At 50.7% G+C, this 14,702-nt stretch overlaps 2 protein-coding genes across 3 annotated transcripts in view; both read right to left on the reverse strand.

The window, feature by feature from the left end:
* The window catches only part of LOC140716524 (interferon regulatory factor 2-binding protein 1-like), a 377,150-nt gene that overhangs the window by 310,250 nt on the left and 52,198 nt on the right, over positions 1-14,702 (reverse strand). The gene's annotated exons all lie outside the window — the stretch shown is intronic.
* LOC140716523 (dapper 1-like) overlaps positions 1-14,702 on the reverse strand; it is a 108,258-nt gene that overhangs the window by 76,019 nt on the left and 17,537 nt on the right. The window lies entirely within an intron of this gene.

Below are 14,702 nucleotides of genomic sequence, written 5' to 3' on the forward strand. Positions count from 1 at the left end.
CTTCTCAGTTTTAGTGGCAGGTATCCATAGGGACTATGCTAATGGTTAATTTAAGCAATGGGACTTGAATGGAACGTGTCTGTCATCAGCGATTGGGTAGAAGTAGACGACTGAAAAATGGAGGGTTAGATGGACCTTAAAAGGTGGGCAACCCATCGTTGTCTGCAGCACTGTACGGTGCCGTAACATTCAACATTCTTCGTCCTGTGCCCCAGTACAGTTCAGCAGCTGTTAATAGCATTTGAGGGTGCAACAGTATGCTAAAAATGCAAAAACCTCTCGACAAAGGCAACACCCAGTTGATTAAAATACACCAGGGGGAGCGGACAACGGTGGGAGAGACTGCGGGTCGGGAAGGAGAGGGAGGTGAGTTGGAAAAACAGCCTCTGAGACCAGAGTTCCCAAACCGGGGTCCACGGACCCATTGCTGAGCGGTATTGTCCCCTGGAATCGAAAGGTTCGGGAAGCCCTGCTCCAAGCAGAAGCAGACGGAACATTCCAGCCAAAGCCACAAAGCTCCGCAATTGTTTAAACAGCGGAAAAGTAAAGCAGTGGGCCATGCCTAACGCCGACTACAAGGCTAAGTGCCCAGCTGTCATGTTAATGCTGTTAGTCAGTGGAACAGTTGCACAGTAATTGTTCCCCCACTGCTAAACCTCAAGCAACCAATCAGCCTGGCCTGATGGGAAAATAACTTCCAGCTCGATTCAGTGACAACACTGTTACTGACCCCGGTGAGAAATATTGTCAGGAGTAACTGAGAGGGAAATCCTTCCCCCTCCCACATTAGGGAACTGTAGTTAACGTTATTAAACAAGAGAAGGCCCGCAGGCGCTGGAAATCCGAGCAAGCACACACAAAACGCCGGGGGGACTCAGCGGGCCGGGCAGCGTCTGCGGAAAAGAGTGAACAGTCGACGTTTCGGGCCGAGGCCCTTTGGCAGGACTGGAGAGAAAAAGACGAGGAGTCGGAGTTGGAAGGTGGGAGGAGGGGAGGAAGGAACACGAGGTGATGGGCGAAACCGGGGAGGGGGAGGGGTGAAGTAGCGAGCTGGGAGGATGGTTAGTGAAAGAAATACAGGGCTGGAGTCTCCAAGAAAGAAAAGGGCGGGCGAGGAGCACCAGGGGGAGGCGATGGACAAGTAAGGAGGTAAGGTGAGAGAGGGAAAAGGGGATGGGGAATGGTGAAGGAGAGGGGATGGAGCATTACAGGAAGTTCAAGGAAACAGTGTTCATGTCATCAGGTTAGAGGCTACCCCCAATGGAATATGTTATGATTTCTTTCTGGTCGTTCCACCTCAGGGTTAGAGTCTTGAGGGGCATCTTATATTCTGTCTTGGTACCCTCCAACCTGATGTCACGACCATCGATTTCTCCTTCCGGTGAGTAACTATCCTCCCGTTTCCCCCCCTCCCCACGCAGACCTTTAACCTCTTCTCACCTACCCTAGTTCCCCTCGTCCTTTCCTTTATCCTATCGTCCTCCTATCAAATTCTTTCTTCTCCGGCCCTTGACCTTTCCCACCCGCCTGGCTTCATCCATCACTTTCCGGCGATCCTCCTTCCCCTCAAATTGCCGCCCCCCCCCCCCCCCACCTTTTGATTCTGGCGTCTTCCCCTTCCTTCTCAGTCCTGAAGAAGGGTCTTGGCCCAAACCATTGACTATTCATTCATTTCCACAGTTCCTCCAACACTCGGGAAGGCAGTTTCGCTGAACACCTGTGCTCTGTCCGCCAGAGAAAGCAGGATCTCCCAGTGGCCACACATTTTAATTCCACGTCCCACGGGGAGGTGATAGGTAGGTGAGAAGTTGGGAATAGAGGAAAGGGGTGGGAATTTGTTCACCGGAAGGAGAAATCGATATTCATGCCATCAGGTTGGAGACCACCCAGATGGAATAGAAGCTGTTGCTCCTCCTTTAAACTAACGGATCATAGAAATTAATAGCCATGGAGAGGCCAATCATCCAAGAGGACCAGAACCTTGTCGTTGGGTTTGGAGGCTTGCGTGCCTCAATGACCCGGAGAGATACGTTGGCTGGAGTCAGGGCTGTTGGTCAGGTCACCCATGCCACATAGAGTCCAGTCTGAGAGTGGTCACCCATCCTCCAGGTTTAGGGGTTCAGCTCAGGGCCTGACTGATCAAATATAAAAGTTATGGAAAGAGTAATGAATCTTCCTTCTACGTCCGAGTGTGACGGTGTTCCTGACCGACAGTAGTGAGAACCGAGAGGAAGCTACTGACGCGATGGAGGAAGCCCCGAACTCCGCCGAGACCAAGGCCAAAATTGGTTTGATTGTCAAGGACAAAGAGAAATTGGGGACCTTCATTGTTGCCCTAAACACCAGCTGCGTAACAGGCAGCAAGTAAGAAGAGGCCGTTCAGCCCATCCAGGTCATGCTGGTCAGACCGGATCAGATTCATCTCATTTCGCAGCATTGCCTCCATAATTCCACAGGTTATGACTCATTCCTGAAGACCCACGCTCAATGATTCAGGAACAGCTTCTTCCCCTCCACCACCCAAATAGTCCACGAACACTAGCTCCACTATTTGTATATTTTTCCAATTTATAGTGATTTTTACATCTTTGCACCCATATGTTGCAGAACAACAAAATCTCATCACTTACTGATCGGTCGTAACAGATCTGATTCTGATTCCAGGCGGAGCAAGGCAGCTCACCGGTAGGGATGCCGTCCCACAGCTCCCGGGACCAGGGTACAATCCTGAATCCCTGGACGCTATCAGTGCAGAGTCTGCACGCTTTCCCCGTGACCGTATTGGCTCCCCCACCTCCCTGAGTGGTCTGGCTTCCTCCCACATCCCGCCGACGTGCAGATCGGTGGGTTAATTGGCAGCCGTAAATTCTTTCCCGTGTGTGGTTGACGGGAATGTTGGAAGATGAAGCTTCAGGGAAAATTAGTGGGGTGACACTGCCATAGATTAGATGGGCAGTTCTGGTCACCTAACTATAAGAAGGATATCAGTAAGATTGAAGGAGCACAGAGAAGATTTACTAGGATGTTGCCGGGCCTTCAGGAGTTGAGTTACAGGGAAATATTGAACAGGTTAGGACTTTATTCCTTGGAGCGTAGAAGAATGAGGGGGGATTTGATAGAGGTTTACAAAATTATGAGGGGTATAGACAGAGTAAATGCGAGTAGGCTCTTTCCACTTAGACTAGGAGAGATAAATACGAGAGGACATGGCTTTACGGTGAAAGGGGAAATGTTCGGAGGGAACTTCTTCACTCAGAGAGTGGTGGGAGTGTGGAACGAGCTGCCATCTGACGTGGTAAATGCGGGCTCACTCTTAAGTTTTAAGAATAAATTGGATAGATACATGGATGGGAGAGGTCTGGAGGGTTATGGACTGGGTGCAGGCCAATGGGACTTGCGGAATGAAGTTTCGGCATAGACTAGAAGGGCCAAATGGCCTGTTTTCTGCGCTGTAGTGTTCTATGGTTCTATGGCAGAATGTCCTCTTTCTAGGTTGTAAGGAAATATGAAAAACACAAAATTAATTCCCGAGACTTTTTATTTTAAATGAGACGTTTGTAATTTTCTAGCGCCTTGGGGTGGACAATCAACGAGACTTTATTTCGTGGAGTGACCATTGTCTGCGAGCTTGTGCGTGGGCAAAGTTCCGTGAAACGGAGAGGACGAGTGAGGGAGAGTCTTTGTGCGCACCGTCACCACCCTGGATGCCCCCCCCCAATTAAATCCTACTTTAATGCACGGCCGCCGTTGCAACTTGGAGAAGCGTGAAGTCATTCTGCACACAGGACGATCTCAGAAATGGGAATAGGGCAGACTGTAACAGCGAGGATGTGATGCTGAGGCTTTATAAGGCATTGGTCCGACTGTTTTTGGGAGTATTGTGAGGGTCACGAGGGGAATCTTCTTCACCCAGACAGCAATGAGTAGCTGGATCCACGCCGCTGGGAGGGTGGTGGAAGCACATTTGCTGATTTTGAGAAGTGTCTAGGCAAAAAAAAAAGTCTACAGGCCAAGTGCTGGGATTTGGGATTGATTTAGATGGCTAGAGTCTACATGATGGGCCCAATGGCCTGTTTCTGTGCTGTATGACTCAGTGACTCTGAGAGGGGTGGGGCAAAGATCAGAGAGGACTGGGGCAGGATTTCTGACTGCACGACACCTTGCCCACTAAAGGCGTTTAGCGTAGCCCACGGCCTTCGTTCCAAACACGGTAGCGTAGCGGTTAGCACAACAGTTCACAGTACGGGCGACCTGGGTTCAAATCCCGCTGGGTGCCGGGAAGGAGTGTGTTTTCCGTGACCGTGTGGATTTCCTCTGGGTGCTCCGGTTTCCTCCCACAGACCATAGATGTACCAGTCAGTAGGTTAATTGCGAATTGCCCCGTAATTCGGCTTGGATTAAATGGGGGGTTTGCTGGGCAGCGCTTCTCAAAGGGCCAGAAGGGCCTATTCCGCCCTGTATCTCGATAAATAAATAGGAAAGCCCTGTATATCTCTCGTGGTTGGATATTACATGCTTCTAGATTGGCTCCAACACTTTAATGAATTGGCAGATTAAAACACAGGGAAAGATAATCGAATCAACTCATATACAATAAATGGCTGAAATAAATCTTACTTAGCAAGAATACCCTTCAGATATATTCGTGTGTACTCTTTGTAGCACAGAACTTCACTTTCAATTCACTTTTCTGCTTATAATCTAAACATATTTTTAATATTGTAAATCGGTATAATCAAATAACTGAAATGCATTCAGCCCTATGATGATTACTATTGGTATTCTGTTTGTCAGTCTGTCTCTCTCACTTACACTCACTTTCTCTCTCTCACTCTCTCTTGTTCTCTTTTTCTCTCACTCTCTCTCCTCTCTCTCGCTCTCCCTCTTTCTTGCTCTTCATCTCTTGCTTTCTCTCTATCCTTCTCTCTCTATCACTTTCCTCTCTCTGTCTCTCTCCTCTCTCACTCTCTCTCTTTTGCTCTCTCCCTCTCTCATTCTCTCTTGCTCTCTCTCTCTCCCCTTCGCTCCCCCTCTATTTTTTTCACGGCCTGAGTTGCAGAGAGAAGTCAGACATCGGAGGGCTGTATTTGCTGGAGCATAGAAACATAGAAAATAGGTGCAGGAGTAGGCCATTCGGCCCTTCAAGCCTACACCGCCATTCATTATGATCATGGCTGATCATCCAACTCAGAACCCTGTACCTGCTTTCTCTCCATACCCCCTGATCCCTTTAGCCACAAGGGCCATATCTAACTTAAGAGCGTAGGAGAAAGCGGGGTGACCGAACAGAGGTGTTTGGCATCATGATCGCTGTTGACAGGGAGAATGCACACATCTTTTTCGCCAGAGGATCGGAATCATACATGAGAAGGTAGAGGTTTCAGGTGGAGAAGGGAAAGATTTTAAAGGCACACGAGGGGAAACTTCTTCACACAGAGCACGGTCTGGTAGGTGGAACGAGTGGTAGAGGCAGGTACACTAACAGTTAAAAGATACTTGGACAGGAAAGGTTAGGGAGGAGATAGACCAGACATAGAGAAATGAGAAGAGCTCAGATGGGACTCTTGGTCGGCCATCATGGGCCAGTTAGGCCGAAGGGCCTATCTCAGATGTGGCCCTCCGACTGTAGGTCTTTGTAGCACCTCTAGCTAGTTATACCAGCCAGTTGAGTGTTGTCACAGCAACAACCTGGCACTCAAGGTCAGGCAGATCAAAGAGCTGATTGTGGACTTCAGGAAGGGTAAGACGAAGGAACACACACCAGTCCTCATCCAGGGATCAGAAGTGGAGAGAGCGAACAGTTTCAAGTTCCTGGATTTGCATCCGCAAAGGAAACAGCATTATGAAGGGCCCCATGAACCCCTCATACAATCTCTTCTCCCTCCTGCCGTCTGGGAAAAGGCACTGAAGCATTCGGGCTCTCACGACCAGACTATGTAACAGTTTCTTCCCCCAAGCTATCAGACTCCTCAATACCCAGAGCCTGGCCTGACACCTTACTGCCCTATTGTCCTGTTTATTATTTCTTGTAATGCCTGCACTGTTTTGTGCACTTTATGCAGTCCTGTGTAGGTCTGTAGTCTAGTTTAGTTGTGTTTTTTCTCTCTGTGTTGTTTTTTTTAACGTAGTTCAGTCTAGTTTTTGTACTGTGTCATGTAACACCATGGTCCTGAAAAACATCTCATTTTTACTGTGTACTGTACCAGCAGTTATGGTTGAAATGACAATTAAAAAGTGACTTGACTTGAAGATCTCTGAGGATCTAACCTGGTCCCAACATATCGATACAGCTACAAAGAAGGCACAACAGCAGCTATATTTCATTAGGAGTTTGAGGAGATTTGGTTTGTCAACTAAAACACTCGAAAACTTCCACAGATGTACCATGGAGAGCATTCTGACTGGCTGTATCGCCGCCTGGTATGGGGGGGCGGGGGGGCTACTGCACAGGATCGAAATAAGCTACAGAGAGTTGTAAGCTTAATCAGCTCCATCATGGGTACCAGCCTCCATAGTTTCCAGAACATCTTCAAGGAGAGATGCCTGAAAAAGGCGGCGTCCATCATTAAGGGCCCCCATCACCCAGGTTGTTCCTTGTTCTCATTGTTACCATCAGGAGGGAGGTACAGGAGCCTGAAGTCACACACTCAATGATTCAGGAACAGCTTCTTCCCCTCGGCTATCCAATTCCTGAATGGACATTGAACCCATGAACACCACCTCACTATTTTTCATTTCTATTTTTGCACTACTGATTTAACTATTTAACATATATATACTTCCTGTAATTAACAGTTTGGTCTATATTATCATGTATTGCACTGTACTGCTGCCACAAAGTTAACAAATTTCACGACATATGTCGGTGTCATTAAACTTGATTCTGATTGTGACCCCCCCCTCACTGTCCCTTGCCTATCAGCCGAGCCTCCACCGTCTGACGCAGGAAGAGGTTATTGCAGATAAAGAGTTAAAGGTGTGATCAGCACCCCCTTCATCAAGACCAACCTGCTCCTTTGGCCACTAGAAGTGGCAAGAAGTACCCGGGCCAGAACCGAGACACACCGGGTCTGTGCAAGCGGCGCAAGCAGATGCCCCAGAGAACAGAGTAGGGAGGGCACCACCTCACAAACTACCCTCCCACTCTCTCGAGGACCCCCCCTGCCCAGCAAGAACAGAGGCTGCAGCTCCCTCCAACCACCCCAAGAGCGCACAGAAGCAGAATGGAAACAAGGGCATCCTCACCCCACGGGACGCCAAAGAAAAAAGGGGTGCATGCTTGTGTTTCCTTGTCTATCTCTCCCTCTCTCTACTGCCCTGACTACCTCTTTACCTCAGAGACACAAGAAACTCTGCTGGAAATCTTGAGCCACACCAATAAAATGCTGGAGGGACTCTGCAGGTCAGGCAGCATCTATGCAGGGAAAGAAACAGTCGACATTTTGGGCGGTTGCAAATAAGGTTCAGAGTACAAAGAAAAATTCACAAGGACGCTGCTGGGTCTGGAGCACTCGAGTTATAAGCACACATGCTGAGCTCGTCGACTTCATTAACTTCGTCTCCAACTTTCACCCCGCCCTCAAATTCACCTGGTCTATTTCTGACACCTCCCTCCCCTTTCTAGATCTTTCTGTTTCTATCTCTGGAGACAGCCTATCCACCGACATCTACTACAAACCTACTAACTCCCACAGCTACCTAGACTATTCCTCCTCCCACCCTGTCTCCTGCAAAAATGCTATCCCTTTCTCTCAATTCCTCCACCTCCACCGCATCTGCTCTCAGGATGAGGCCTTTCATTCTAGGACAAAGGAGATGTCTTCCTTTTTTAAAGAAAGGGGCTTCCCTTCGTCCACTATCAACTCTGCCCTCCATCGCATCTCCCGTATTTCACACACCTCTGCCCTCACCCCATCCCCCCGCCAGCCCACCAGGGATAGAGTCCCCCTGGTCCTCACCTATCACCCTACCAGCCTACAGATCCAACGTATAATCCTTCGTAACTTCTGCCACCTCCTACATGATCCCACCATCAACCACATCTTCCCCTCCCCCCCACTCTCGGCTCTCCGCAGGGATCGCTCCCTACGTGACTCCCTTGTCCATTCATCCCCCCCCATCCCTTCCCACCGACCTCCCTCCAGGCACTCATCCCTGCAAACGGAAGAAGTGCTACACCTGCCCCCACACTTCTTCCCCCACCACCATCCCAGGCCCCAGACAGTCCTTTCAGGTGAGGCACCACTTCACCTGCGAGTCAACCAGGGTGATATACTGTATCCGGTGCTCCCAATGTGGCCATTTATACATCGGGGAGACCCGCCGCAGACTGGGAGACCGTTTCGCCGAACACCGGCGCTCGGTCCTCCAGCAGTGGCGGGATCTCCCTGTGGCCACACACTTCAATTCCACAGACCACTCCCACTCCGACATGTCTGTCCATGGCCTCCTCTACTGTCAAGATGAGGACACGCGCAAGTCGATGGAGCAATACCTTATCTTCCGCCTGGGTAGCCTCCTACCTGCCAGCATGAACATCCAACTCACAGACCTCTGTTGATACCCCTGCCCCCCCTTACCCCCATCCCTATCTATTATTTTAGTCTGGTTCTCTTTCTCCCCCCTCACTATAATCTCCCCCCAGCCCTACCTTTCTTTCTCTTTTATTTCCCATAATTCTCCACCTTCCCCCTAGCCCATCACTTCCCAGCTCTCTCCTTCATCCCTCCCCCCACTTCTTATCCCCCCTCAACCATCCCATGTTACTTCACTCCTGATGAAGGGTTTCGGCCCAAAGCGTCGTCTTTACCTCCTCCCATAGATGCTGTCTGGCCTGCTGAGTTCTGCCAGCATTTTGTGTTTTTAAATCAGGGGGTGGCAGGGCAACACAGCTCAAAGGGCCGGAAGGGCCGATTCCACGTGGTGTCAATAAATAAATTTTTAAAAAAATAAAATCTCTGTCTTCTTTCTTTGCTTCTCTTCGTATCCCTCTCTCCCCCCACCCCCCCCCCCACCCCCCAGCTCTTCTCCTCTCTGCCCACGTCCCTTCCCCCTCAACCGTCCCACACTCCGCTTGGATTGTAGATTTGCCCCGGAAGCACAGTAACAGCTCCCAGATTCCCAGACGAGGCGGCCGGCAGAATAAATCAGTCAGGCGCCCCCCCCCCCCCCCACCGCCTTTCTCGCTCCTCTGGGACCTCCCGCAGGGGGGGAGGGGAGGGGGCTGCCTTCCACTCTGATGGAGTGGCCTGAATAAAGGTTAGCCCCTTGGGCTGCTAACATCGGAGAGCAGCTGGGAACAATAATTAGAGACCAGGCCGGGAGCAAGCTGACAAGGGGGGGCTGGGAGAAGGCCCCTGCCCTGTGGAAATGAATACCATTCAGAGCTGCACTGAGACCTACACAGGCCCGTCATAATTCACCGGAGACAGGGGCCACGATCCCAGTCCGGGCTTCCCATGTAACACCACGCTCTGGACATGGAAGGGTCAAAAAGGTGGATCTTTGAAGGACACTCCCGTACACCCACTCCCACCCCCGCGGGGGCTTAGGGGACCTCCGGGGGGGGGGGGGGGTAGTTGGCCTGAACTCTCACCACACCCTGAAGGGGAGTGAAAACATTTCCACAAGAAACTCAGGTCAATTCATTTCCTGTCTGACACGGTTAAATACATCCATACATCCCACAGCACCCCGTCTGCCTTCCTCGTGTCTCACCCTCTCTCTAATGGGTCTGGCTCTTATCAACTGACTCCCTAAATCTCCCAAACTGGTCTGTCTGTCTGTCTGACTCTCTCTCTCTCCCTCACCCCTTCTGTCCCTCCTCTCTCCCTCTCCCCACCGCTCTCACAGTCCACACATCACTCTCTTCTCCTTCTCTCTCTTCAACTTTCTCTCTCTCCCTGCTCTCCCCCAAAACCCCTTTTCTCTTTCTCTCTCCTCCTATCACTTTCACGCTCACATTCTCCTAAAATCTTGCTCCATCCTGGTGTCTGTATCTTTTTTTTCTTTCTCTCATTTGTTGTCTAATTCTGTTTTCTCCCACCTCTCTCTCTCACTCTCTCCCTCTTTCCCTCCTCTCTACCCCCTCACAGTCCCACTTTTCCACTTCCTCACTTTACCTCTCTCTCATACACACATTCCTCTAACCCCCCCTCCCCATCCTACTCCCCTCTCTCTGCCTCACTTTCTCTGTGCCCATTTCTCCCTTACTCCCCTCACTCACTCACTCTCCTCAACCCTCTCCCCATCATGTTGCTTTGCTCCTTCTCTTTCTCTATCACCTTTCTCTCTCTCTGTTGTTCTCTATCTCTGTCTCCCCCTCTCCCTCTCTCACTCTCTAACTTTCACACTCTCACCTCTCTCATACACTTTCTGACTCCCCGTCTCTCTCCTTCTCTCCCTTATCTCTCTCTCTCAGACTCTCCTTCCCCCTCTCCTCCTCTCACTCACTCTCTGACCCTCTCTCTCATTCACTGTCTGACTCTCTCTCTCTGTCTTTCTCCTTCTTTCCCCTTACCCTCTCTCTCTCCCCTCTCTCAGTCTCTTCCTCTCCCCCCTTTGCTTCTCTCTCTCCCCCCACTCTCTACCCTTCTCTCTCTCCCCTCTCTCACAGTCTCTCCCTCTCCCCCTCTCTCTCAGACTCCCCCTCTCCCCATCTCTCCCCCTCTCTCCCCCTCTCTATTCCCTCCTCTCTCTCTCCCCTTCTCTCTGCTCCTCTCTCACTCTCTCCCCTTTTCTCTCTCTCCTCCCTCTCTCCCCCTCTCCCTCTCTCACCCCCTCTCCCCCTCTCACTCTCCCCTTTCTCACTCTCTCCCGTCTCCTCTCTCTCTCCCCTCTCCCACTCCCCTTTTTCTCTCTGCCCTCTTCCCCTCTCTCCCTCTCCCACACTCTCTCCCTCTCCTCCTCTCTCTCACCCCCCCTCCTCCCTCACTCTCCCCTTCCCCTCTCTCCCCTTTCTCCCTTCCTCTCTCTCCCCCTCTATCTCTCTCCCTCACTCTCCCCTCTCCCCCCCTCTCTCCCTCTAACACCCACTCTTCCCCTCTCTCTTCCCCTCCCCTCTTTACCCCTCTCCCTCCCCCCTCTCTCCCACTCCCTCTGTTCTGTCATTCCCTCAATGTATTTCCATCGCTGACTGTGTGTCAAAGGTTCCCCGGGGTTGAGGAGCCTTTGGGAATGCCCCGAGATCATGAAACACACGTGTAAAAATACAAATTATTCCACTCCCAACTCCCAGAACTCGGAATGATCTCAAAGCGCCTCAGCAATCTCTGCAAACCGCGGAGCAGGAGATTGCCAGGTGCGCACAGCAAGATCCCACACTCTGCCAAGCAACACCTCTCCATGGTAAATTTATTGTACTAGTAATTAAGCTTTAGTTAATGAACTAGCTTAAATCCCAGCAAGGACGATGCAGAATTTAAAATCCGTTAATTGAAAAGTAAAAAATGAAGACTCATAAAACTAGTGTCAATAATGGATTGTAGTTAAAAAAAAAACCATCCAGTACCTAGTCTGGCTTACGAAACAGATGCTGTAAAATTACCCAGCAGAACGTTCTGTGGTACCAATTAAGCAGAGATCATTTTAGCCCCTTCAGGGGAGGGAGATACAAAGACAGAGGCACAGAGAGAGACAGAGACATAGACAGAGACAGAGACTGAGAGAGAGAGACAGAAAGAGAAACATAGACAGAGGCAGAGACCGAGAGAGAGAGACAGAGACAGAGACATAGACAGAGACAGAGACAGTGACTGAGAGACAGAGAGAGAAACATAGACAGAGACAGAGACCGAGAGAGAGAGACAGAGAGAGAGAGAGACAGAGACTGAGACATAGACAGAGACAGTGACTGAGAGAGGGAGACAGAGATAGAGAGAGACAGAGACTGAAAGAGAGACAGAGACAGAGAGAGACAGAGACTGAGACATAGACAGAGACAGTGACTGAGAGAGGGAGACAGAGATAGAGAGAGACAGAGACTGAAAGAGAGACAGAGACAGAGACTGAGAGACAGAGAGAGAAACATAGACAGAGACAGAGACCGAGAGAGAGAGACAGAGAGAGAGAGAGACAGAGACAGAGACAGAGAGAGACAGAGACTGAGACATAGACAGAGACAGTGACTGAGAGAGGGAGACAGAGATAGAGAGAGAGAGAGACTGAAAGAGAGACAGAGACTGAGAGAGAGAGACAGACAGACAGACAGAGGGACAGAGAGAGACACAGAGAAAGAGAGTCAGACAGAAAGACAGAGAGAGACGGAAAGAGAGAGGAAGAGATAGAGAAAGTCAAGAGACAGAAAGACAGAGAGAGACGGAGGGAGAGAGGAGAGAGTGAGGGAGAGACAGAAAAAAAGAGGGAAAGACAGAGAGAGGGAGAGGGAGAGGAAAAAGAGAGGGAGAAAGAGGGGGAGAGAGAGGGAAAGAGAGGGTGAGAGCTGGAAGAGCGAGCAGAGAGTCAGAGGAGAGAGAGGGCGAAGACAAGGGAGAGAAGGAAAGGGGGAGAGAGGCAGGGAGAGGGAGAGAGTGAGGAGTGAGAGAGGGAAAGAGGGAGGAAGAAAGGGGGAGAGAGAGGTGGAGGGGGGATTTAGAAGGCAAGAGGCAGGGAGACAGAGAGAGGGTGAGAGAAAGGGACAGAGAGATAGAGAGAGACTATATCAAGTCAAGTCAAGCTACGATTTTCTCCCACAGTCCAACCTAGGCAGGTTAATCGGTCATTGTAAGTTGTCCCGTGGTTAGGTTCGGGTTTAAGTTGGGGTCATCAGGGGTCACTGAGGCAGCACAGCTTGAAGGGCCAGAAGGGCCTTCTCTGCACAGTACTGCTAAACAAATAAGCCAGTTCAAATTGATTGTCATTCGACATGTATACCGCCAAACAACAAACAACACTCCTCCGGACCACAAATAAATCAACAAATATATTCCAACAGACTGACATTTAGCATAAGGTGCATTTCGGACACAAATTAACGCACAAATGATGCTGAATGGATTCCCTGCTGGAATAATGCAGACTCCTGAAGAGACACATTAGAGAAACAGGCCCTTCAGCCCCTCTGGGTCAGTGCTATCAATCAAGCACCCACCGGACCTGAACCCCATTTTACATTTCTGAACCCCACCCCCCTTTGCCCAGCGTTTGACCATCAACTTTCAGCAGCTGGTCAACCCAATAACCCCAGCCGTGCATTAAAAAGGTAAAAGTTACTGTGTGTTACAAGAAGAAATCATTTTTTAAAAAATAAATAAATAGTTTGGAAAGAGGGTGAGGCGGTGTTCCTGGACCGTTCAGAAGCCTGAGGACGAATCGGTGGATAAAACATTGAGTGTGTGTGTCTTCAGGCTCCTGTACCTCTGAGGAGAGGAAAGGTGAGTCTCCTTCGGGGTGGCCGCCACCTCTCTCAGGCGGTTTAAGTGGTCTGGAATGGCGGGGGCGAGCTCAGTGGGGAGGGTTGAACCCGAGATGGATCTGGCCGAGGCAGTAACCCTCTGGGGCTTTTTTTTTAGCCCCCTCCCCCCGATCCCGAGCACCGGCGCCTCCAGATCAGACCGCTTCTCCGCGACCCCCCGGAGGCAATTTGGCGGCAGGTACGGCTCCAGTCGGGTCCCTTGGTCCCACCTCCTCGGCTGGAGACCCCGAGATAGGGCGGAAAAACGGGGGAAGGCGGCCAACTGGCCGGTCAGAGCCCCCCCCCCCCCCAAACACCCCGCAATGCCTCACCAAACACAGCCCAGGCCGCTGCCTCCTCTCCCCGTTTGGCCGCGGCAGGCGTAGCGGTTCGGGCGAGCGCCTTAGGGTTCGATTGTACCTTCTCCCCGGGGACCAGGTGGGTTTCCTCTGGGCACCCCAGCTTCCTCCACCGTTTACAAGCGCGCACTGGGAGCACGGCCGAAGCCTTTGGCCCGATCCTCGGACGTTGCCGCAAAACGTGGAAGATATACGACTGATCTTTAGCGACCGAGGAACAGCACAGGATGGAGGCAAGCCGAGGAGAGTTGTGAACTCCGTCAGCCCCATCATGGGCTCTCCAGCATCCAGGGCGTCTTCAAGCAGCGAAGCCTCAGAAAAGCGGCGGCCATCATTAAGCAACCCCATCACCAGAGTGACTCGACCTAACATTCTACCTTCTCTTCCGATTTACCACAGCGGTACGCTTACAGATGTGGCTGTACTTACACCAGTCAGAATCAGAACCTTCGTAGATGTACAGTTCTGTGCAAAAGTCCCAGGCACACATAGATACTAGGGTGCCCCAGACTTCTGCACAGTACTGTAGTAATTTGATGTATCGCACTGTACTGCTGCCACAAAAAAAAACAAATTTCATGACAGATGTGAGTGATGATAAACCTGATTCTGATCTGGGTCTCTATTGTGGACTGAGAGTGGGAAGGGGGCAGGGAGAGGGGAATCATGGTTGGGAAAAGGGGGAGAGAGTGGGAAGCACCGGGGAGACTTTCTGTAATGACCAATAAACCAATTGTTTGGAATCAAATGACAATAGACAATAGACAACAGACAGTAGGTGCAGGAGTAGGCCATTCGGCCCTTCTAGCCAGCACCGCCATTCTCTGTGATCATGGCTGATCATACACAGTCAGTACCCCCCGTTCCTGCCCTCTCCCCATATCCCTCGACCCCGCTATCTATAAGAGCTCTATCTAACTCTCTCTTGAATACATCCAGAGACTTGGCCTCCA

Source organism: Hemitrygon akajei, chromosome 25 (genome assembly GCF_048418815.1).
Source record: "Hemitrygon akajei chromosome 25, sHemAka1.3, whole genome shotgun sequence".
Taxonomy (NCBI): Eukaryota; Metazoa; Chordata; class Chondrichthyes; order Myliobatiformes; family Dasyatidae; genus Hemitrygon; species Hemitrygon akajei.